The sequence below is a fragment of the Aythya ferina genome (assembly GCF_964211825.1).
Source record: "Aythya ferina genome assembly, chromosome: 10".
Classification (NCBI taxonomy): domain Eukaryota; kingdom Metazoa; phylum Chordata; class Aves; order Anseriformes; family Anatidae; genus Aythya; species Aythya ferina.
Genome location: NC_140306.1, coordinates 22,117,191 through 22,142,682, shown reverse-complemented (window position 1 = coordinate 22,142,682; position 25,492 = coordinate 22,117,191). Strand labels below are relative to the sequence as shown.

Sequence of the window (25,492 nt, the reverse complement as noted above, 5' to 3'; positions counted from 1 at the left end):
CCTATAGGAATCCCTTCGGTCCTTCACCGGCCAAGTCCCTCGCGGGAGATTGGAACCGCGGTTAGAAGACCTCCACAATCGCTTCGGAACTAAGTTCCATCTCAGTCACACTCTTACACACACAGGCAACCGAACCCCACCCAACCAAACGGTATACGCTTTAAATGCTTACGACTCTGTCATCTTCGTTCGGATCTTCACACACACAATTACGGGCAAAATATAGTGCTGCAGCTGGCAAGGGAGCTGAAAAAAAGAATCAGAAACTTTGCTTACCTTTATTCAGGTTCAAGATGCCATTAGTTCCGACCTGACTCAAACAGCAGCCACCAAATGGTGGGGGTGCCTCTCCTAGATCAAACCAGAAATCAGGAACCAAAGCCCTCCTGGACGAGCCCCCACTTGTAATAAATGACTGGGTCCCAAATAGGATTGCAATTGAAATTTACAATTTATTAAATGAATAGAGGTAAGCAAGCAGCGCTGGGTGCGCCAGGAGTCTCTGCTCCACCAAGACGCACACAAGTTACATCAGGCGGCTGGTTTTTATGCTGCTAGGCTAATACATATTCATTACTACTTCTACAAAAGGCAGGGTTATTCTAATTAGTTCCCAGAATCCAAACCCTCCCACTGGTGCATGCGTTATCAGTCTCCGGTGGTCCCTCTGGGGGTCTCTCATGCTAAAAGCTTGTAGTCTTCCTCCCAGGCTTTTCTCTTGTCCTTCTCCTTTGTCCATCTTGGCTGGATGTCAGACACTTGCATAGTGTCCCATGAAACAGTTGTAATAGTTAGCGGTTATTCTGAAACCCCTTTGTTCTCTTATCCCCTATCGACCCGAATTGCTGGACCATTCCTTTGCAAGATACAAGAACTATATATATTAACCACTCTGGTTTTCTCAGACTTGTGGTTATACAAGGGTATGTAAGACAGAAGGTCACATTTCATCATATCATGCGGCCCTAGCGTTGTTCCATATTGACATGAATCAGATGAACTCATTTCACCCTGTAAAGCTGTCTTATCACTGCAAGCATATCTCAATACCACCTTCCTTCCCTCTACAGGATGTAACTGCGCAAAAACGACATTTTTCTTCCCACAACCTTGATCCCCTTACCCTGAAATCCTTATTCCCCTTAAACCTAACAACTCTAACCACTACCCTAACCCTTATTATCAACCCCCTAACGCTAATGACACTGACCTTAATCCAAACCCCAAACTGCCCCTAACCCCAGACAACCAACAACAAAACACACACACACAAAGATGGAAACTACAAAAAAGGCAAAACCCACGATACAGGCCCCAAATCACAAATACACAACCAAAACGCTACAGAAAAGCCCCAGATGCAGGCCCCAAATGCTACAGCTAGGCCTCAAAAGCTCAAGATGCATCCCAAAGCAAATATGCAGGCCCCAAACGTTACAGAAAAGCCCCCAAACCCAGGCTGCACAAGTCTACAAGCAGGCCCCAAACTGCCAACAGAAGCAGGCACCAACCACACCCAGATGCAGACCCCAACTGCCCACAAGCAGCTCCTACCCCACCACCCCCTCCCAAGAACTGGACTCCACCCAGACACTGGCCCCAGACCCGGGCCCGCCCCCTGCCACCAATCCTCACCCCCCCACCCTCCCCCCCCCCGACACAGGTGTACAAGCAGCTCACAACCTGCCCCTTCAGAGACCAGTCGTCCCCCCCCCCCCCCAAGACATGGGATGCAGAGGTGTACAACCAACTCCCAACTCCCTCCCCCTCAAAGGGAGGCCCCAAAGACCCCCAAATGGAGGCTCCTAGAGTGAACAAGCACCTCCCAACTCCCCCAGGCACAGGCACCCCTCCCCCCCCCCCCAAACACAGGCCACATAGGTGTATAAACAGCCCAGACCCCCCTCCAAGACCCAGGCCCCTATAGTGTACAAGCAGCTCCCAACCACCCACAGATGCAGTCTCCAACCCCTCTCAAAAGAGAGGCACCTAGAATGCACGAGCAACTCCCAACCCCCCTAAACATAGGTCCAAAAGTGCACAAGCAGCTCCCGACCCCCCTCGAATACAGACCCCAAAAGTGTACAAGTAGCTCCCCCCCAGAGACAGGACCCAAAGGTGTACAACCAGTTCTCAACACCCCTGAGACACAGGCCCCAACCGCCCCCCCAGACACAGGGACCCAAATTCTACAAGCAGCTCCCAACCCCTGCCAGGCAGGCCCCCTACCCTATACAAGCAGCTCCCAACCCTCCCCCCCCCCCCCGAGAGAGGCCCCCAAGCCCCCCACAAACACAGGCCCCTACAGTGTACAGGCAGCTCCCAGCCACCCCCAGATGCTGGCCCCAAAGTTGTACAAACAGCTCCCAGCCACCCTGCAGAAACAGATTCCTACATTGTACAAGCAGTTCCCAGCCCGCTAGACACAGGCCCTGACCCCCCACAGAAGCAGCTCCCACCCCTCCCCCAGACGCAGGTCCCAAGCCCCCCCCCAAACACAGGCCCCTACAGCCAACACCCAACCCCCTACCCCCGATGCCAGGCCCAAAGGTGTAGAAGCAGCTCCAAACCTCCTCCCTCAACCCAGGCTCCAACAGTGTACAAGCAGCTCCCAACCAACCCTCCCCTTCCCCCCCCCCCGACACAGGCTCCAAAGGAATACAAAGAGTTCCCACCCCTCCCCCAGATGCTGGTCTCAACCCCCCCCCGCCCCCAGAAGCAGGCCCCAAAGGTGTAGAGTCAGCTCCCAACCCCTTCAATGCTGGCCCCAAGGGTCTACAAGCAGCTCCCCCCTTGCCCCCAGATACCGGCCCCCAGACACAGACCCCAAAAGCCTAATCACCGGCCCTGAACTCTAGAGGCAGGCTCCAAAACCCAGGACAAAGCCCCAGTGGTTCGAGACAGGGCCCAAATCCCAGACACAGGCCCCAAACGCTAAACATATGCCAAAAAAAGTATTAGTGCTGGTGCCAAATGTTACAGACAGGCCCAAAAGCCCGAGATGCTCAAGGCTGAGATGTAACTTGGCTTTCTGAATTACTGGAAAGCAGCTTTCATTCTCAGATAATTGTGTGCCGGCTAGATAGGATGGGGCTTCAGGCACCTCTTCACCTGAGGAAACACACTGCCATCAGGCACCGCTGTGCCAGACAAGCTTGTTCTGCTAGAACACCCTACTCAGATGCACTGTGGCATTCAAGTGAACTGCTTTCATGCAAATATAACGACTGATGTTACAACCCACCTTGCCTGTGATTTAAAGATCAAAGCCGAAATTTCTTTAAGTGGTATATTCTTTATTGCAGCGCTTGATGCACGGGGGATCCTTCCTCCTATCGTGCATGTTCAAAGTGACAAACTATGTCGTATTTATACAGCGAAACAATGAATATTCAATTAGCGCCTATACATATTCATTACCTAACCCCGCCCACCCTCGCTTCATATGCTAATTAGCTTATCAGTCCTTGTGCCTGCGCAAAGCCTTCCAAGAATTGTGGGCCAGGGTCTCCAGGATGTGGACAGTGGTCTTTGGGAGGAAGGCCGTAGGTCTTCCTCGTAATGCACTTTCTTAATCTTGCAAAGCAAGACGGACACCTTTCATAGTCACCTTGTGCTACTTGGTCATTCTGCTCCAACCCAGCTCATGACCAGCCCCTCTTCTTACACAGCTCTTCAGAGTGCAGTTTGCTCCTTTGAGCCTGTGTGAGACACCTGTGAAAGAAAAAGAAACGCATAGGCCGATGCAGCATCCAAAGACACAGCACAACTAGGTAAGTTACTCTCATCTGCTCCCTTACCTCTGCCGCTTACCAGCCCCCGAAGGCAGATGCTTCAATCTACCCTCTTCAAACAGCTACAACACCTCTAAAAGACAAAGAGGGGATGCTTAGAGGAACAGTGAGACCTACAACAAAACAACTGCTACATCTGTTCCTCACTCACCTTGCCAGAGGCAGCTTTGCGTGTGACGTCCCAGGTTGTACACTGCGTTACCTAACCCTTACCATAACCCTTACCCTAACCCTTCTCACCCTTACCATTACCCAAATCCTTACCTTTACTTTTTCCTTACCCTTACTCTTTCCTTTAACCATAACCTTACCCTTACCCTATACCTTACTCCAACCCTTCCCCTTACCTTCCCCTTCCCCTTACACTTAACCTAACCCTTACCCTTACCCTTCCGCTTCCCCTAAAACATACCCTAACACTTTCCCTTACCCTTACACTTACCCTAACCCTTACTATTACCCTTACACTTACTCTTGCCCTAATCCTTGCTTTCACCCTTACACTTATCCTAACCCTTACTCTTACCCTTACTCAAACCCTTACTCTAACCCTTACCATGACCCGTACCCTTACACTTACTATTACACCTAACCCGTACCCTTAAACTTACCCTAACCCTTACCCTTACTCTAACCCTTACCCTTACTCTAACCCTTATCCTGTCCCGTACCCTTACCCTTACCCTTACCCTTACCCTTACCCTTAGCCTTACCCTTACCCTTACCCTTACCCTTACCCTTACCCTTACCCTAACCCTTAACCTTTCTGCTACACTTACCCTTTTCCTAAATCTAAACCTTACACTTACCCTTACCCTTACCCTCAACCTTACCATTACCCATACCCTTACTCTTACCCTTACCCTAACCCTTATCTTTACACTTACTGTTACCTTTAACATTACCCTTACCATAACACTTACCCTTACCCTAACCCTAACCCTAACCTTTACTCTAACCCTTACCCTGACCCGTACCCTTACACTTAACCTTACCCATACACTTACCCTAACCCTTACCCTGATACTAACCATACACTAACACATACTTGTACCCTTAACCTTACCGTTCCCCTTACCCTTACCTTTACTCTATCCGTTACCCTTATGCTTACCCTTAACATAAACCTTACCCTTAACCTTACCCTTACCATTAGCCATACAACAACACTTACATGTACATTTATGCTTACACTTACCCTAGCAATTACTCATACAATTACCCTTACCCTTACCCTTAACCTAACCCTAAACCTTACCCTTATCCTAACACTTACCGTTACCGTAAACCTTACCCTTTCTGCTACACTTACCCTTTGCCTAATTCTAAACCTTACCCCAACCCTTACCCTGACCCTTACATTAACCCTTACACTTACCCTAAACCTTACACTTACTCTTAACCTTAACCTTACCCTTAACCTTAATCTAATACTTACACTTTGTTATCCGTCACCCTAACCCTAAAATTAACCCTAACCATTACCCCAACTCTTACCCTTACCCTAACCCTTACTCTAACCCTTACAATGACCCATACCCTTACACATACCCTTACCCTTACTCTTACCGTAACCCTTACACTTACCCTTACCCTTACCCTTAACCGTAACCTAAGCCTAAACCTTAACCTTATCCTAACACTTACACTTTCCGTAACCCTTACCATTTCTGCTACACTTACCCTTAGCCTAAATTACCAATTACCATTACCATTACCAATACCCTTACTCTTACCCTTACCCTAACCCTTACCCTTACACTTACCGTTACCATTAACCTTACCCTTACCCTAAGACTTACCCTTACCGTATCCCTTACACTTATCCTTATCCATACAAATAACCCTTACCCTAACACTTAACCTTAACCTTACCCTACCACTCAACCTTACCCCAACCCTTACCCTGACCCTTCCATTAACCCTTACCCTTACCCTAAACCTTACCCTTACATCTACTCTTACCATTCATCTTATCCTTACCCCAACACTTACCCTGACACTTACCCTTCCTTACTCTACCTAACCCTACCTTACCCTTAACCTTACCCTTCCCATAAGCCATTCAACAACACTTACATGTACACTTCCACTTACACTTCCCCTAGCAATATCTCATACAATTACACTTACTTTTACTTTTAAACCCTTACCCTGACCCTTACATTATCCCTAACCCTTACCCTAAACCTTACACTTACTCTTAACCTTAACCTTAAGCTTACCCTTAACCTTAACCTAATACTTACCCTTACGTTTCCCTCACCCTAAACCTAAAACTAACCCTAACCATTACCTAACACTTACCCTTACCCTAACCCTAACCCTAACCCTTACATTGACCCGTACCCTTACACATACCCCTACCCTTACCCTTACCCTAACCCTTAACCTTTCTGCTACACTTACCCTTAGCCTAAATCTAAACCTTGCAATTACCCTTACCCTAACTCTCACCCTTACCATTACACATACCCTTATTATTACCCTTACCCTAAACCTTATCCTTATATGTACTGTTACCATTAACCTTACCCTTACCCTAACACTTACCCTTACCCTATCACTTACACTTATTCTTATCCATAACCTCACCCTCACCCTTATCATCATGCATACCCTTATCCTTACCCTTACTATATCCATTACCTTTATGCTTACCCTTAACATAAACCTTATCCTTAACCTTACCCTTACCATAAGCCATACAACCACACTTACACGTACACTTACGCTTACACTTACCCTAGAAATTACTCGTACAATTACACTTACCCTTAACCTTACCCTTACCCTTACCCATAACATTAGCCTTACCCATAACATTAGCCTTACCCTTAATCTAACCCTTACCCTTACCCTTATCCTAACCCTTACCCTTTTTGCTACACTTGCACTTAGCCTAAATCTAAACCTTACACTTACCCTTAGCCTAACCCTCACCCTTACCATTACCCATACCCTTATTCTTACCCTTACCCTAACCCTTACCTTTACACCTACGGTTACCATTAATCTTACCCTTACCCTAACACTTATCCTGAACCTAACCCTTACCCTAAACCTTACCCCAACCCTTACCCTGACCCTTACGTTAACCCTAACCCTTACCCTAAACCTTACACTTACTCTTAACCTTAACCTTACCCTTAACCTTAACCTAATACTTACGCTTACGTTTCCCTCACCCTAACCCTAAAATTAACCCTAACCATTACCCTAACACTTACCCTTACCCTAAACCTAACCCTAATTCTTACTCTAACTCTTATCCTGACCCATACCCTTACACTTACCCTTACCCTTATACTTACCCTAAATCTAACCCATACGATAACCCATACCCTAACACATATTTGTACCCTTAACCTTACATTTACTCTTACTCTATCCATTACGCTTACACTTACCCTTAACATAAACCTTACCATTAACCTTACCCTTACGCTAACACTTAACCTTAACCTATCCTTTACACTTATCCTTATCCATACCCTTACCCCAACCCTTAGCCTTAAGCTAACCCTAACCCTTACCCTAAACCTTACACTTACTCTTAACCTTAACCTTACCCTTAACCTTTAGCTAGTACTTAACCTTATGTTTTTCTCACCCTAACCCTAAAATTAACCCTAACCATTACCCTAACACTTAACCTTACCCTTACCATAAGCCATACAACAACAATTAAATGTACACTTACGCTTACACTTGCTCTAGGAATTACTCGTTCAATTACTCCTACCCTTACCCTTACCCTTACCCTTACCCTTATCCATACCATTACCCTTACCCTAAACCTTACACTTACCCTTACCCTAACCCTCACCCTTACCCTTATCCATACCATTACCCTTACCCTAAACCTTACACTTACCCTTACCCTAACCCTCACCCTTACCCTTATCCATACCATTACCCTTACCCTAAACCTTACCCCAACCCTTACCCTGACCCTTACATTAACCCTAACCCTTAACCTAAACCTTACACTTACTCTTAACCTAAACCTTATCCTTAAACTAATACATACCTGTACGTTTCCATGACCATACACCTAAAATTAACTGTAACCATTACCCTAACACTTATCCTAACATAAACCTAACCCTAACCCTTACTCTAACCCTTACGCTGACCCTTTCATTAACCCTAACCCTTAACCTAAACCTTACACTTACTCTTTATCTTAACCTTACCCTTAAACTAATGCATACCCGTACGTTTCCCTGACTATAACCCTAAAATTAACTGTAACCATTACCCTAACACTTATCCTAACCTAAACATAAGCCTAACCCTTACTCTAACCCTTACCTTGACCCGTACCCTTAGAGTTACCCTTACCCTTACCCTTACCGTAAACCTTAATCCTTACCCTTACCCTTATCCATACCATTACCCTTACCCTTAACCTTACCCTTATCCTAACACTTACCCTTAACCTAACCCTTAACATTTCTGCTACACTTACCCTTATCCTAAATCTAAACCTTGCCCTTACCCTCACCCATACCATTACCCATATCCTTACTCTTACCCTTACCCTAACCCTTACACTTACTGTTACCATTAACCTTACCCTTACCCTAACACTTACCCTTACCCTATTCCTTACACTTATCCTTGTCCATAAAACTTACCTTTACCCTAACACTTACCCTTAACCTAACCCTAACCCTAAAAATACCTGAAACCTTATCCAAAACCTTACATTAACCCTTACCCTTACCCTAAGCCTTACACTTACTCTTAACCTTAACCTTACCCTTAACCTTAACCTAATACTTACCCTTACGTTTCCCTCACCCTAACCCTAAAATTAACCCTAACCCAACACTTACCCTTACCCTAACCTTTGCTCTAACCCTTACAATGACCCCTACCCTTACACATACCCTTACCCTTACTCTTACCCTAACCCTTACCCTTACCATAACCCATACTCTAACACATACTTCAACCCCTACCCTTACCCTTACCGTAACCCTTACCCTTACCCTTACCCTCAACCTAAGCCTAAACCTTAACCTTATCCTAACACTTACACTTACCGTAACCCTTACCCTTTCTGCTACACTTACCCTTAGCCTAAATCTAAACCTTACAATTACCCTTACCCTAAGTCTCACCCTTACCATTACCCATACCCTTATTATTACCCTTACCCTAAACCTTACCCTTACATGTACTGTTACCAGTAACCTTACCCTTACCCTTACCCTTACACTTATTCTTATCCATAACCTCACCCTTACCCTTATCATACATACCCTTATCCTTACCCTTACTCTATCTGTTACCCTTATGCTTAACCTTAACATAAACCTTACTCTTAACCTTACCCTTACCATAAGCCATACAACCACACTTACATGTACACTTACGCTTACACTTACCCTAGCAATTACTCGTACAATTACACTTACCCTTAACCTTACCCTTACCCTTAGCCATACCATTACCCTTAGTCTTAACCTTACCCTAAACTTTACGCTTATCCTAACACTTACCCTTTCTGCTGCACTTACCCTTAGCCTAAATCTAAACCTTACCCTTACCCTTACCCTTAGCCTTAACCTTACCCTAACACTTACCCTTACACTATCCCTTACACTTATCCTTATCCATACCCTTACCCTAACCCTTACCCTTAACCTCACCCTAACCCGAAACTTTACCCCAACCCTTACCCTGACCCTTACATTAACCCTAACTCTTATCCTAAACCTTACACTTACTCTTAACCTTAACCTTACCTTGAACCTTAACCTAATACTTACCCTTACCCTCACCCTAACCCTAAAATTAACCCAAACCATTATCCTAACACTTATCCTTACCTAACCCTAACCCTTACTCTAACCCTTACCCTGACCCATACCCTTGCACTTACCCTTAACATTTCATTACTCTTACCCTTAACCTAAACCTAAACCTTACCTTTACCCTAACACTTACGTTTACCCTAATCCTTACCATTTCTGCTACACTTAAACTTAGACTAAATCTAAACGTTACACTTACCCTTACCCTCACTCTTACCATTACCCATACCCTTACTCTTACCCTTATCCTTACACTTACCGTTACCACTAACCTTAACCTTATCCTAACACTTACCCTTACCCTATCCCTTACATTTATCCTTATCCATACTCTTACCCTTACCCTGACCCTTACCCTTAACCTAACCTTCAACCTTACCCTTATCCTAACACTTTCCCTTACCGTAACCCTTATCCTTTCTCCTACACTTACCCTTAGCCTAAATCTCAACCTTACACTAACCATCACCCTTACCTAAATCTAGCTCTGACCCTTATCCTCACCCTTACACTTACCCATAACATTACTCCTACACTTAACCTAAACCTTACCCCAACACTTACCCTGACCCTTACCCTTTCTTACTCTACCTTACCCTTATCCTTACCCTTACCATAAATCATTCAACAACAGTTAAAAGTACACTTATACTTACACTTACCCTAGCAATTACTTGTATAATTACCCTTACCCTTACCCTTACCATTTTCCTTACCCTTATCCTAACACTTACCCTTCCCTAACCCTTACACTTTCTGCTACATTTATCCTTAGCCTAAATCTAAACCTTACCCTAAACCTCATCCTTACCTAAAACTAACACTTACCCTAACCCTCACCCTTACCCTTACCATTACCCATAACCTTACTCCTACACTTACCTTAAACCTTACCCCAACCCTTACCCTGACCCTTGTATTAACCGTAACACTTACCCTAACCTTACACTTACTCTTAACCTTAACCTTACCCTTAACCTTAACCTATTACTTACCCTTACATTTCCCTCACCCTAACCCTAAAATTAACCCTAACCATTACCCTAACAATTACCCTTACTCTAATTCTTACTCTAACCCTTACCCTGACCTGTACCCTTACCATTACCCTTACACTTACCCTTACTCTTGGACTTACACTAACCCTTACCCTTAACTAAATCTAACCCTTACACTAAACATCATCCTTACCCTTACCATTATCCCTACTCTTACTCTTACCCTTATCCTAAACGTTTTCCAAACCCTTACCCTTACCCTTACATTAAACCTAACCCTAACCCTAAACCTTACATTTACTCTTAACCTTAACCTTATCCTTAACCTTAACCTAATACTTACCCTTATGTTTCCCTCACCCTAACCCTAAAATTAAGCCTAACCATTACCCTAACACTTACCCTTACCCTTACTCTAACCCTTACCCTGAACCGTACCCTTACACTTCCACTTACCCACTTAGGGGTAAGTTTTAGGATAAGGTTACCCTTAAGGGTAACACTTAAGCTTATCCTTAAAGTTTATGGTTCGGTTAAGGGTAAGGGTAATGGTATGGATAAGGGTAATGGTAAGGATAAGGGTAATTGTACGAGTAATTGCTAGGGTAAGTGTAAGCGTAAGTGTACATGTAAGTGTTGTTGTATGGCTTATGGTAACAGTAAGGTTAATGGTAACGTTTATGTTAAGGGTAAGCATAAGAGTAACGGATAGAGTAAGGGTAAAGGTAAGGGTAACAGTAAGGTTAAGGGTACAAGTATGTTGTAGGGTATGGGTTATGGTAAGGGTAAGAGTTAGGGTAATGTAAGGGTAAGGGTAAGTGTAAGGGTACGGGTCAGGGTAAGGGTTAGAGTAAGGGTTAGGGCAAGGGTAAGTGTTAGGTAATGGTTAGGGTTAGTTTTAGGGTTAGGGTGAGGGAAACGTAAGGGTAAGTATTAGGTTAAGGTTAAAGGTAAGGTTAAGGTTAAGGTTAAGTGTAAGGTTTAGGGTAAGGGTTAGGGATAATGTAAGGGTCAGGGTAAGGGTTGGGGTAAGGGTAAGAGTATGGATAAGGATAAGTGTAAGGGATAAGAGTAAGTGTAAGTGTAAGGATAAGTGTAAGTGTAAGAGTAAGGGTTAGGGTAAGGGTAAGAATAAGGGTATGTTTAATGGTAAGGGTGAGGGTTAGGGTAAGGGTAAATGTAACGTTTAGATTTAGGCTAAGTGTAGCAGAAATGGTAAAGTTTAGGGTAAGGGTAAGTGTTAGGATAAGGGTAAGGTTTAGGGTTAGGTTACTGGTAAGGATAAGGGTAACGGTAAGTGTAAGGGTTACGGTAAGGGTAAGGGTACGGGTAGAAGTTTGTGTTTGAGTATGGGTTATGGTAAGGGTAAGGGTTAGGATAAGAGTAAGGGTAAGGGTATGTGTAAGGGTAGGGGTCATTGTAAGGGTTAGGTTAAGGGTAAGTGTTAGGGTAATGGTTAGTGTTAATTTTAGGGTTAGGTTGAGGGAAACGTAAGGGTAAGTATTAGGTTACAGTTAAGGTTAAGGTTAAGAGTAATTGTAAGGGTTAGGGTAAGGGTTAGGGTTAATGTAAGGTTCAGGGTAAGGGTTGGGGTAAGGTTTAGGTTAAGGGTAAAAGTAAGCAAAATAGTAAGGGTAAGGGTGAGGGTTAGGGTTAGGGTAAGGTTTAGAATTAGGCAAAGGGTAAGTGTAGCAGAAAGGGTAAGGTTTACGGTAAGGGTAAGTGTTAGGATAAGGGTAAGGTTGAGGTTTAGGTTAAGGGTAAGGGTAATGGTTTGGTAAGGGTAAGGGTAAGGGTAAGGGTAAGGGTAAGGGTAAGGGTAAGGGTAAGGGTAAGGATAAGGGTAAGGGTAAGGGTAAGGGTAAGGGTAAGGGTAAGGGTAAGGGTAAGGGTAAGGGTAAGGGTAAGGGTAAGGGTAAGGGTAAGGGTAAGGGTAAGGGTAAGGGTAAGGGTAAGGGTAAGGATAAGGGTAAGGGTAAGAGTAAGGGTAAAGGTAATTGTACGAGTAATTGCTAGGGTAAGTGTAAGCGTAAGTGAACATGTAAGTGTTGTTGTATGGCTTATGGTAAGGGTAAGGTTAAGAGTAAGGTTTATGTTAAGGGTAAGCATAAGGGTAACGGATAGAGTAAGGGTAAGGGTAAGGGTAAGGGTAACGGTAAGTTTAAGGGTACAAATATGTGTTAGGGTATGGGTTATGGTATGGGTAAGAGTTAGGGTAAGTATAAGGGCAAGGGTAAGTGTTAGGGTAATGGTTAGGGTTAATTTTAGGGTTAGGGTGAGGGAAACGTAAGCGTAAGTATTAGGTTAAGGTTAAGGGTAAGGTTAAGAGTAAGTGTAAGGTTTAGGGTAAGGGTTAGGGTTAATGTAAGGGTCAGGGTAAGGGTTGGGGTAAGGTTTAGGGTAAGGATAAGAGTAAGGGTATTGATAACGGTAAGGTTGAGGGTAAGGGTAAGGGTAAGGGTAAGGGTAAGGGTAAGGGTAAGGGTAAGGGTAAGGTTTAGGGTAAGGGTAAGGGTAGGAGTAATTGAACGAGTAAGTGCTAGGGTAAGTATAAGCACAAGTGTATATGTAAGTGATGTTGTATGGCTTATGGTAAGGGTAAGGTTAAGGGTAAGGTTTATGTTAAGGGTAATTGTAAGGGTAACGGATAGAGTAAGGGTAAGTGTAACGGTAATTTTACGGGTAGAAGTATGTTGTAGGGTATGGGTTATGGTAAGGGTAAGTGTTAGGGTAAGTGTAAGGATAAGGGTAAGTCTACAAGTCAGGGTAACGTTTAGAGTTAGTATTAGGGTTAGGGTTTGTTGTCGACGGAAGGAAGACACAGACGCTCAATATGAGTCAACAGTGAACTTCAACTTTAATGGATAGCTCAGTCGCCTTTTATCTTGTTCGAACATAATCAACTCATACATATTGCTAAAACTAAGCTCAGGATTGGCTAACACTTCCCGGTCTTTTCAGTTAGTTCCTCCTTCTTTTAGCTACCGTCCCGCCTTAGGGACTTTCCCAATCACCCAAGGGCATCGTGTCCTTGAGCCTGATTGGCTCTCAGCCAGCTGCGTGCATGCCCAGACTCATATGAGTTGAGTACGGTACTTCACTAGCCCATTGCCTCCTAACTGCTCAACATCCACATGTCCTAGTTCACTTAACCATTCCTCCACAAGGGTTAGGGTAAGGATAAGCGTTAGGGTAATGTTTAGGGTTAATTTTAGGGTTAGGGTGACGGATAAGAAAGGGTAAGTAGTAGGTTAAGGTTAAGGGTAAGGTTAAGGTTAAGGTTAAGAGAAAGTGTAAGTTTAAGGGTAAGGGTTAGGGTTAATGTAAGGGTCAAGGTAAGGGATAGGGTAAGGTTCAGGATTAGGGTTAGGTTAAGGATAAGGGATAGGGTAAGGGTAAGAGTAAGGGTATTGGTAATGGTAAGGGTGAGGGTTATGGTAAGGGTAAGTGTAAGGTTTAGATTTAGGCTAAGGGTAAGTGTAGCAGAAAGGGTAAGGGTTACGGTAAGGGTAAGTGTTAGGATAAGGGTAAGGTTGACGTTTAGGTTAAGGGTAAGGGTAATGGTTTGGTAAGGGTAAGGGTAAGGGTAAGGGTAAGGCTAAGGCTAAGGCTAAGGCTAAGGGAAAGGGTAAGGGTAAGGGTAAAGGTAATTGTACGAGTAATTGCTAGGGTAAGTGTAAGCGTAAGTGAACATGTAAGTGTTGTTGTATGGCTTATGGTAAGGGTAAGGTTAAGAGTAAGGTTTATGTTAAGGGTAAGCATAAGGGTAACGGATAGAATAAGGGTAAGGGTAACAGTAAGGTTAAGGGTAGAAGTATGTTGTAGGGTATGGGTTATGGTAAGGGTAAGGGTTAGGGTAAGTGTAAGGGTAAGGGTAAGTGTAAGGGTACGGGTCAGGCTAAGGATTAGAGTAAGGGTTAGTGTTAGGGTTAGGGTTAGGGTTAGGGTTAGGATTAGGGTTAGGGTTAGGGTTAGGGTTAGGGTTAGGGTTAGGGTTAGGGTTAGGGTTAGGGTTAGGGTTAGGGTTAGGGTTAGGGTTAGGGTTAGGGTTAGGGTTAGGGCAAGGGTAAGTGTTAGGGTAATGGTTAGGATTAATTTTAGGGTTAGGTTGAGGGAAACGTAAGGGTAAGTAGTAGGTTAAGGTTAAGGTTAAGGGTAAGGTTAAGGTTAAGAGTAAGTGTAAGTTTTAGGGTATGGTTTAGGGTTAATGTAAGGGTCAGGATAAGTGTTGGGGTAAGATTTAAGGTAAGGGTAAGAGTAAGGATATGGGTAATGGTAAGGGTAAGTGTTAGGGTTAGGGTAAGTGTAAGGTTTAGATTTAAGCTAAGGGTAAGTGTAGCAGAAAGGGTAAGGGTTACGGTAAGGGCACGTGTTAGGATAAGTGTATGGTTTACGCTTAGGTTAAGTGTAAAGGTAATGGTATGGGTAAGGGTAAGGGTAATTGCACGAGTAATTGCTAGGGTAAGTGTAAGCGTAAGTGAACATGTAAGTGTTGTTGTATGGCTTATGGTAAGGGTAAGGTTAAGAGTAAGGTTTATGTTAATGGTAAGCGTAAGGGTAACGGATAGAGTAAGGGTAAGGGTAACAGTATGGTTAAGGGTACAAGTATGTTGTAGGGTATGGGCTATGGTAAGGGTAAGGTTTAGGGTAAGTGTAAGGGTAAGGGTAAGTGTAAGGGTATGGGTCACTGTAAGGGTTAGAGTTAGGGTTAGGGTAAGGGTAAGGTTAATGGTAACGGTAAATGTAAGGGTAAGGGTTAGGGTAAGGGTAAGTGTTAGGATAAGTGTAAGGTTAAGGGTAAGGGTAATGGTTGGATAAGGGTAAGGGTATGGGTGAGGGTAAGGGTTAGAGTAAGGGTAAGGGTTAGGGTAAGTTTAAGGGTACGGGTTAGGTGTAATAGTAAGTGTAAGGGTACGGGTCATGGTAAGGGTTAGAGTAAGGGTTTGAGTAAGGGTAAGAGTAAGGGTTAGGATAAGTGTAAGGGTGAAAGCAAGGATTAGGGCAAGAGTAAGTGTAAGGGTAATAGTAAGGGTTAGGGTAAGTGTAAGGGTAAGGGAAAGTGTTAGGGTATGTTTTAGGGGAAGCGGAAGGGTAAGGGTAAGGGTTAGGTTAAGTGTAAGGGGAAGGGGAAGGTAAGGGGAAGGGTTGGAGTAAGGTATAGGGTAAGGGTAAGGTTATGGTTAAAGGAAAGAGTAAGGGTAAGGAAAAAGTAAAGGTAAGGATTTGGGTAATGGTAAGGGTGAGAAGGGTTAGGGTAAGGGTTATGGTAAGGGTTAGGTAACGCAGTGTACAACCTGGGACGTCACACGCAAAGCTGCCTCTGGCAAGGTGAGTGAGGAACAGATGTAGCAGTTGTTGTGTTGTAGGTCTCACTGTTCCTCTAAGCATCCCCTCTTTGTCTTTTAGAGGTGTTGTAGCTGTTTGAAGAGGGTAGATTGAAGCATCTGCCTCGGGGGCTGGTAAGCGGCAGAGGTAAGGGAGCAGATGAGAGTAACTTACCTAGTTGTGCTGTGTCTTTGGATGCTGCATCGGCCTATGCGTTTCTTTTTCTTTCACAGGTGTCTCACACAGGCTCAAAGGAGCAAACTGCACTCTGAAGAGCTGTGTAAGAAGAGGGGCTGGTCATGAGCTGGGTTGGAGCAGAATGACCAAGTAGCACAAGGTGACTATGAAAGGTGTCCGTCTTGCTTTGCAAGATTAAGAAAGTGCATTACGAGGAAGACCTACGGCCTTCCTCCCAAAGACCACTGTCCACATCCTGGAGACCCTGGCCCACAATTCTTGGAAGGCTTTGCGCAGGCACAAGGACTGATAAGCTAATTAGCATATGAAGCGAGGGTGGGCGGGGTTAGGTAATGAATATGTATAGGCGCTAATTGAATATTCATTGTTTCGCTGTATAAATACGACATAGTTTGTCACTTTGAACATGCACGATAGGAGGAAGGATCCCCCGTGCATCAAGCGCTGCAATAAAGAATATACCACTTAAAGAAATTTCGGCTTTGATCTTTAAATCACAGGCAAGGTGGGTTGTAACATCAGTCGTTATATTTGCATGAAAGCAGTTCACTTGAATGCCACAGTGCATCTGAGTAGGGTGTTCTAGCAGAACAAGCTTGTCTGGCACAGCGGTGCCTGATGGCAGTGTGTTTCCTCAGGTGAAGAGGTGCCTGAAGCCCCATCCTATCTAGCCGGCACACAATTATCTGAGAATGAAAGCTGCTTTCCAGTAATTCAGAAAGCCAAGTTACATCTCAGCCTTGAGCATCTCGGGCTTTTGGGCCTGTCTGTAACATTTGGCACCAGCACTAATACTTTTTTTGGCATATGTTTAGCGTTTGGGGCCTGTGTCTGGGATTTGGGCCCTGTCTCGAACCACTGGGGCTTTGTCCTGGGTTTTGGAGCCTGCCTCTAGAGTTCAGGGCCTGTGATTAGGCTTTTGGGGTCTGTGTCTGGGGGCCGGTATCTGGGGGCAAGGGGGGAGCTGCTTGTAGACCCTTGGGGCCAGCATTGAAGGGGTTGGGAGCTGACTCTACACCTTTGGGGCCTGCTTCTGGGGGCGGGGGGGGGTTGAGACCAGCATCTGGGGGAGGGGTGGGAACTCTTTGTATTCCTTTGGAGCCTGTGTCGGGGGGGGGGGAAGGGGAGGGTTGGTTGGGAGCTGCTTGTACACTGTTGGAGCCTGGGTTGAGGGAGGAGGTTTGGAGCTGCTTCTACACCTTTGGGCCTGGCATCGGGGGTAGGGGGTTGGGTGTTGGCTGTAGGGGCCTGTGTTTGGGGGGGGGCTTGGGACCTGCGTCTGGGGGAGGGGTGGGAGCTGCTTCTGTGGGGGGTCAGGGCCTGTGTCTAGCGGGCTGGGAACTGCTTGTACAATGTAGGAATCTGTTTCTGCAGGGTGGCTGGGAGCTGTTTGTACAACTTTGGGGCCAGCATCTGGGGGTGGCTGGGAGCTGCCTGTACACTGTAGGGGCCTGTGTTTGTGGGGGGCTTGGGGGCCTCTCTCGGGGGGGGGGGGAGGGTTGGGAGCTGCTTGTATAGGGTAGGGGGCCTGCCTGGCAGGGGTTGGGAGCTGCTTGTAGAATTTGGGTCCCTGTGTCTGGGGGGGCGGTTGGGGCCTGTGTCTCAGGGGTGTTGAGAACTGGTTGTACACCTTTGGGTCCTGTCTCTGGGGGGGAGCTACTTGTACACTTTTGGGGTCTGTATTCGAGGGGGGTCGGGAGCTGCTTGTGCACTTTTGGACCTATGTTTAGGGGGGTTGGGAGTTGCTCGTGCATTCTAGGTGCCTCTCTTTTGAGAGGGGTTGGAGACTGCATCTGTGGGTGGTTGGGAGCTGCTTGTACACTATAGGGGCCTGGGTCTTGGAGGGGGGTCTGGGCTGTTTATACACCTATGTGGCCTGTGTTTGGGGGGGGGGGGAGGGGTGCCTGTGCCTGGGGGAGTTGGGAGGTGCTTGTTCACTCTAGGAGCCTCCATTTGGGGGTCTTTGGGGCCTCCCTTTGAGGGGGAGGGAGTTGGGAGTTGGTTGTACACCTCTGCATCCCATGTCTTGGGGGGGGGGGGGGACGACTGGTCTCTGAAGGGGCAGGTTGTGAGCTGCTTGTACACCTGTGTCGGGGGGGGGGAGGGTGGGGGGGTGAGGATTGGTGGCAGGGGGCGGGCCCGGGTCTGGGGCCAGTGTCTGGGTGGAGTCCAGTTCTTGGGAGGGGGTGGTGGGGTAGGAGCTGCTTGTGGGCAGTTGGGGTCTGCATCTGGGTGTGGTTGGTGCCTGCTTCTGTTGGCAGTTTGGGGCCTGCTTGTAGACTTGTGCAGCCTGGGTTTGGGGGCTTTTCTGTAACGTTTGGGGCCTGCATATTTGCTTTGGGATGCATCTTGAGCTTTTGAGGCCTAGCTGTAGCATTTGGGGCCTGCATCTGGGGCTTTTCTGTAGCGTTTTGGTTGTGTATTTGTGATTTGGGGCCTGTATCGTGGGTTTTGCCTTTTTTGTAGTTTCCATCTTTGTGTGTGTGTGTTTTGTTGTTGGTTGTCTGGGGTTAGGGGCAGTTTGGGGTTTGGATTAAGGTCAGTGTCATTAGCGTTAGGGGGTTGATAATAAGGGTTAGGGTAGTGGTTAGAGTTGTTAGGTTTAAGGGGAATAAGGATTTCAGGGTAAGGGGATCAAGGTTGTGGGAAGAAAAATGTCGTTTTTGCGCAGTTACATCCTGTAGAGGGAAGGAAGGTGGTATTGAGATATGCTTGCAGTGATAAGACAGCTTTACAGGGTGAAATGAGTTCATCTGATTCATGTCAATATGGAACAACGCTAGGGCCGCATGATATGATGAAATGTGACCTTCTGTCTTACATACCCTTGTATAACCACAAGTCTGAGAAAACCAGAGTGGTTAATATATATAGTTCTTGTATCTTGCAAAGGAATGGTCCAGCAATTCGGGTCGATAGGGGATAAGAGAACAAAGGGGTTTCAGAATAACCGCTAACTATTACAACTGTTTCATGGGACACTATGCAAGTGTCTGACATCCAGCCAAGATGGACAAAGGAGAAGGACAAGAGAAAAGCCTGGGAGGAAGACTACAAGCTTTTAGCATGAGAGACCCCCAGAGGGACCACCGGAGACTGATAACGCATGCACCAGTGGGAGGGTTTGGATTCTGGGAACTAATTAGAATAACCCTGCCTTTTGTAGAAGTAGTAATGAATATGTATTAGCCTAGCAGCATAAAAACCAGCCGCCTGATGTAACTTGTGTGCGTCTTGGTGGAGCAGAGACTCCTGGCGCACCCAGCGCTGCTTGCTTACCTCTATTCATTTAATAAATTGTAAATTTCAATTGCAATCCTATTTGGGACCCAGTCATTTATTACAAGTGGGGGCTCGTCCAGGAGGGCTTTGGTTCCTGATTTCTGGTTTGATCTAGGAGAGGCACCCCCACCATTTGGTGGCTGCTGTTTGAGTCAGGTCGGAACTAATGGCATCTTGAACCTGAATAAAGGTAAGCAAAGTTTCTGATTCTTTTTTTCAGCTCCCTTGCCAGCTGCAGCACTATATTTTGCCCGTAATTGTGTGTGTGAAGATCCGAACGAAGATGACAGAGTCGTAAGCATTTAAAGCGTATACCGTTTGGTTGGGTGGGGTTCGGTTGCCTGTGTGTGTAAGAGTGTGACTGAGATGGAACTTAGTTCCGAAGCGATTGTGGAGGTCTTCTAACCGCGGTTCCAATCTCCCGCGAGGGACTTGGCCGGTGAAGGACCGAAGGGATTCCTATAGGATTTGTGGGTGTGTGATAGGTCCTCGACCCCCTGCAAGACACTCTTACTAAGGTAACCAAGGGCTGTGGGAATTGCCATAGTAAAATTCCTAGATGGGTCAGACAAAATCGAAGACCAGGGACCAGAAGAAAGGGAGCAAATTACCAGTCATACCACCAGAAAGTCCATTAGGAATAACGATTAGAAATTGGAATGATAGGGACCCCAGAAAAGGAAAAAGTAAATTAAAAATGGTCCAGTATTGTGTGACAGAATGGCCAAAGGAGCCTTTAAGACCACATGTCTTTCGGCCTGTTTTTGGATCCTTTGAAGACTGGATTTGCCAGGCCTTAAATATCCATGTTAATTCAAAGGAACCTTTTAGCCAGGAAGAAAGTGATTATGCAGGATTATGGATGAGGAGGACTTCCCGTCCTTTTCCAGCCTCAATATTTACGCTAAAAGCAGATAAGAAATTTGAAGAACAAGAAGAACAGGAAAAAGAAAAAGGTGATAAACGTGAGCCATTGGATAAGCTACCACCTCCATATCCTAACAATCCACCCCCGGCGGCTCCCCCTCCGGTGGCTGTGGTATCTCCACCAGTACCACCGTTGCCCCAGCTTCCACCACCAACAGCACCAGAATTAGACCAACCTCCGGCTGCATGCACGAGAAGTAGGACTGCCGTATCTGAGAGAGCTTCTCTATATCCCTTAAGGGAGGTAACTGGTGTATAACTGGTGTGCGTCTTGGTGGAGCAGAGACTCCCAGCGTACCCAGCACTGTTTGCTTACCTCTATTCATTCAGTGAATTGTAAACTTTGATTGTAATCCTATTTGGGACTTTTATTATTTATTATAACAGACAACCTTGTAAAACGCAGACAACCAGAATCCTTACAGCAATTAGGTGGAAATCACGGCGTAAGAAACATTACCACCTCAAAGAGTAAAAACCTCAAAAGAAATGTGACTTTGGCCAGCAGCTGTGTATTTTCTGTGAAGCACCAGCTAGATTATGAACCTTGAATAGCACAGTTAAAGGGGAAACAGGGGAGGGTCCCAGTCCTAGGCAGAAAAAAAAAGTGTATAAACTGTGTATGGAATTAGTAGGCACCCTCCTGCTTGTGGGACACCCGCCATTGTAATCTCGAATAATAATGCTACTGTACTGAGATCCTCAACTCAGCCTATGCTATTTGCTACAGATTGATTCAGGGTTTTAAGGTTTCAGGGATTGGGCACTAGGGTTGGGTTTCAGGGTAAGGGGTTTCAGGGTTTATGTTTAGGATTTTAAGGTTTTTAGGGTTGGAGTTTTAACGGTTAGGATTTTAAGGATTTGGGGGTTAGGGTTTTAAGGGTTTCAGGGTTAGCGTGTTAGGGTATTAGAGTTTTTTGGGTTGTAGTGTTGATATGTTTTTTAGGGTTAGAGTCTTAAGGTTTTATTTTTGGTCAGTTATTTACGGTTAGGGTTTTAAGATCTTAATTTTTTTTTTTTTTTCAGGTTAGGTTCTCCAGGGCCAGGGTTTTGAGTATGCTAATTTTGGGGGTTTGGATTTTGAGCTCCTTAATTTTTGGGGTTAGGCTTTTGTGTGCCCTAATTTTTTGGGATAGGCTTTTAAGCATCCTAAGTAGTTGGGTTAGGGTTTTGAGCATCTTAATGTTTTGGGTTTGGGTACTGAGCATCCTATGTTTTCAGGAAAGGGTTTTGAGCATCTTAATGTTTCCAGGATAGGGTTTGGAGCATCCTAATGTTTTTGGGTTAGGGCTTGGAGCGTCCTAATGTTTTTGGTTTAGTATTTGGAGCGTTCTAAATTTTCGGGATAGGGTTTTGAGCATCTCAATGTTTCCAGGATAGGGTTTTGAGCGTCCTAAGTTTTTGGGATAGGTCTTTGAGCGTCCTAATGTTTTTGGGTTAGGGCTTGGAGCGTCCTAATGTTTTTGGGTTAGGGCTTGGAGCGTCCTAATGTTTTCGGGATAGGGTTTGGAGCGTCCTAAGTTTTCGGAATAGGGTTTGGAGAGTCCTAATGTTTTCGGGATAGGGTTTGGAGCGTCCTCGTGTTTTCAGGATAGGGTTTTGAGGGTCCAAAGTTTTTGGGTTTGGGTTTTGAGCGTCCAAAGTGTTATAAGTTGTCCCCTTAATTAATTTTCAGAGAGCATTGTATTAATCATAGAAAGGAATTTATTGAGTGAGCAAACATCAAGCAAAACAGCACTGGGCGGCCAGGGAGTCTCAGCTCCGCCAACGGCACGCACCTCACCCCCGCCAGGGTCCCTTTTTATATCTTGCTAATTCCAGGATTACGCAGCACATCCTGGTATATTCTGCGACTGCGCGCACTGTTGCTAGGGGGTCGTCTCTGTCCCTCTGGTGGTCGTGAAGATGAAGGCCGTAGTCTTCCTCGGCATTGTGGTTCAACTTCTTTTATTATTTGGTCATGTTGGCCCAGCGTGAGACAGGAAGGCAGGATGTTGATACACTAGTTTAGCAACTTATCAGGAGATGGTTACATGAGCTTTGCAACAGTGTCTTTGAACAAAAGAGGCAACTGAGATGCAGAAGGAGAATGGGTTGGGGGGTCTCTTTTTTGTTACGTTAAGCAAAAGAATTTTCATTGTGTCTAGGCAAGCATTATGCAGCTCCTTACTTCAGCAGGGAGCATTCGCAACTCCCGCTCCTCAAACAGAACTCCTTGTTTTCATAATACAAAAGACAATGAACAAACATTTATGGTGATTTATTTATGGTGTTATGGTATGTTACACTAAGTTTTTGGGTTAGGTTTTTGTGCATCTTAATGTTTTGGGGTTATGGTTTGGAGCGCCCTAAGTTTTTGGGCTAGGGCTTTGAGCATCCTAACGTTTTGGGTTGGGTTTGGGTTTTGAGCATCCTAAGATTTTGGGTTAGGGGTTTTAGGCATAGGTCTTCAGGGGTTTAGTGTGGTAAATAGTTTGGGTTAGGTCTGTAGGGGTTTCGAGTTTTTTTTTGATGTTGGGGCTTGAGGCTTTTTTTGTAAGGGCGGTGAGGGTTCCAGTGAGTGCTGGTAAATGCAGTTCTCGAGCACTTGGCCTGTGATTGGCCATGCCGGCTGTCCGGGGAATGCTGGTAGGTGTAGTTTTCCGGCACTGGGAGGCCATGTTGGGTGCCCAGAGCATGCCGGGAGATATAGTTCTCGGGACTCCGGACTTCCGGGAGGCCATGTTGCGTACCCATGGTATGCCGGGAAATGTAGTTGTCGGATTGGGGACTTCCGGGAGGCCATGTTGAATGCCCAGAGCATACCGGGAGATGTAGTTCTCGGGAACTAGGGTTAGGGTTAGGGGCTAGGGCTGGGGCTAGAGTTAGGGTTTAGGGTGAGGGTTGGGGTTGGGGGTTATTGTTAGCGTTAGAGGGTTAGGGTTATGTTATAAATTAGACCACACAATTTACAGGTCTATTGTAATTATTTTATTAATCAAGTAAGCAGACACAAGCAAAACAGCGCTGGGCGGCTGGGGAGTCTCCGCTCCGCAACAGCACACACCTTCCCTTTCCAGGGTAGCTATTTTATAGCAGTCGAGTTCCAGCTTATCGAGACCTATTGAACTGGCTGAGGCTGCGCAGTTTATTGTTGAGAGGGGGGTCGTTGTTCCTCTGCTGGTGTTCACACGTTGTGCTCGTATTCAGGTGGGGGTAATGAAGCGGCAGACAGGATGTCTGGTATCACTCAAGGATGTGTATCCAATACTCCCTCCTGTTATCTGCTTGCTTTAATCCTCCCCTTTACCAAGGCCGTTAATTTGTACAACCTTATCTCTTCAGCAGTTTCTCCAAATTCCTCAAAGACAATGAACAAACCCCCCACTAATTTATCACAATCCCTCCTTTTTCTTTTTCTAACATATTTTGTTCATTGAATTTTTGCAATATTTGCTTGCTGAGCATTAAAGTTTCTGTGTCTTCCTTCTCCTGCTCAAGAAATTCATACTCAGCACGCACGAGCATAAGATGAGCTGCCTCTAATCGGCTTTTCACAATCGCGATTACTCGATTGAATATACATGGTCCAAAAGTCAGTGCTAATATTAATAACAACAAGGGCCCCGCTATGGTTGATAGCAGGGTAGTAAGCCAAGGTGAGTAATTAAACCAGGATTCATACCAATTCTGACGAGCTTCATTTTCCTTTTTGCGTTTTTCTAATCCTTCCCTCAATTTAGTCATTGTATCTCTTACCACCCCAGTATGATCTGCATATACACAACATTCTTCACGTAGGGCTGCACACAGTCCTCCTTGTTGTAAGAAAATCAAATCCAACCCTCTACGGTTTTGGAGTACCACTTCGGATAATGACCTAACCGATTTTTCCAGAGCTGTTATTGATTGCTCTATACGGGCCAGATCCTCATCTACGGCAATGCGTAGAGAAGTAAATTCCTGGCTTTGTTTTATCAGGGAAGCAATTCCAGTTCCTGCACCTGCAGCCCCAAGGGCCATTAAAGTGGCTAAGGTGACAGCTGTAATAGGCTCCCTCTTTACCAGATGGTATTCAGCCACTGTGTGATAGGTATACATATACTCTTCAGTGTGGTATAGAATCCTTGGTATAATGACCACCTGTACACAAAAATCATGAGATATGCTAAACAATTTTAAAGATAGGCAAGGAGTGACTCCCAACAATGAACATACCCACCTAGTATTATTTGCAGGAATTAACCATTTGTGTGTTTGGTCCATTTTTTCAGTGGCATGGCATAGATCATTTTTATCTCTTGGAACTGTGCCGATACATCTACCTTTTCCCGTAACTTGAGTCAGAGTTATCCCGATTTCCTGACCCCAACTGCACTTGGAAGGATTTGACTCATTTGAATATTCAGGCCTCCCCATATCTCCTATAGCTTCATAATATGGGGGCTTAACACTTACACATAGCCAGCATCCTTCAGTTATCTCAGGATTAGTTTGATTTAGTACCTGGAAACTAGCATTTATAACTTTCCACATACTACTCTCGGGTACAACCCCTTTCCTTTTTACAATGCTAGGAAGCAGTGTGGGAAAGGATAACTTTGTCGTCTTATTAGAAAACACTGTAGTAGGTTGTGCAGTCCCAGGTATCTTTACAGTCTGGGCAACCAAACCTTCCCCTAATAACTCTTTATTAGGCCCTACTACCTTGGATATCTCGGGTTTTTCCTTCTTTATTAATATGAGTCCTCCCCTGTCAGTTCCAGGTTCCGTATACCTTATTCCCCACACTCTTCCCATGTTCCGCCCTCTATCCGTGGGTTGGGTAACATTTAAAAAGAGATATTTACAGTTTCCACGTCCTCCCCACCCTTGCGGTGGAATGCACCCATATGGACCCCATTGGACCCTTAGGTATTTATCTCTACCGTATCCCGGTATCCAACTAGGGGCTATAGTCTCACAGCCCCAATAGCTGCAGTAATATTGATTAGGGGAGTTGCAGTACCCCTTTCCAGGATTCGAACTTGGGCACATATAAAATCCCATATATTCCCAGCATCGAGGCCTCGGGACCAGCTGACACAGTGTAGAAGTAAAACTTGGCCCCCCTGATGTTATCTGGGTTGCAATAACCTGTTGATCTTCGAATCGACTTAAA

The 25,492-nt window shown here is 45.4% G+C and overlaps 2 long non-coding RNA genes across 2 annotated transcripts in view; both read left to right on the top strand.

Moving 5' to 3' along the window:
- The window catches only part of LOC311441856, a 613,063-nt gene that overhangs the window by 575,465 nt on the left and 12,106 nt on the right, over positions 1-25,492 (top strand). The gene's annotated exons all lie outside the window — the stretch shown is intronic.
- LOC311441864 lies at positions 15,709-24,936 on the top strand. Its single transcript, XR_014696301.1, has 3 exons — positions 15,709-16,092; positions 16,179-16,241; positions 23,273-24,936. It is a non-coding gene; the product is annotated as an uncharacterized lncRNA (long non-coding RNA).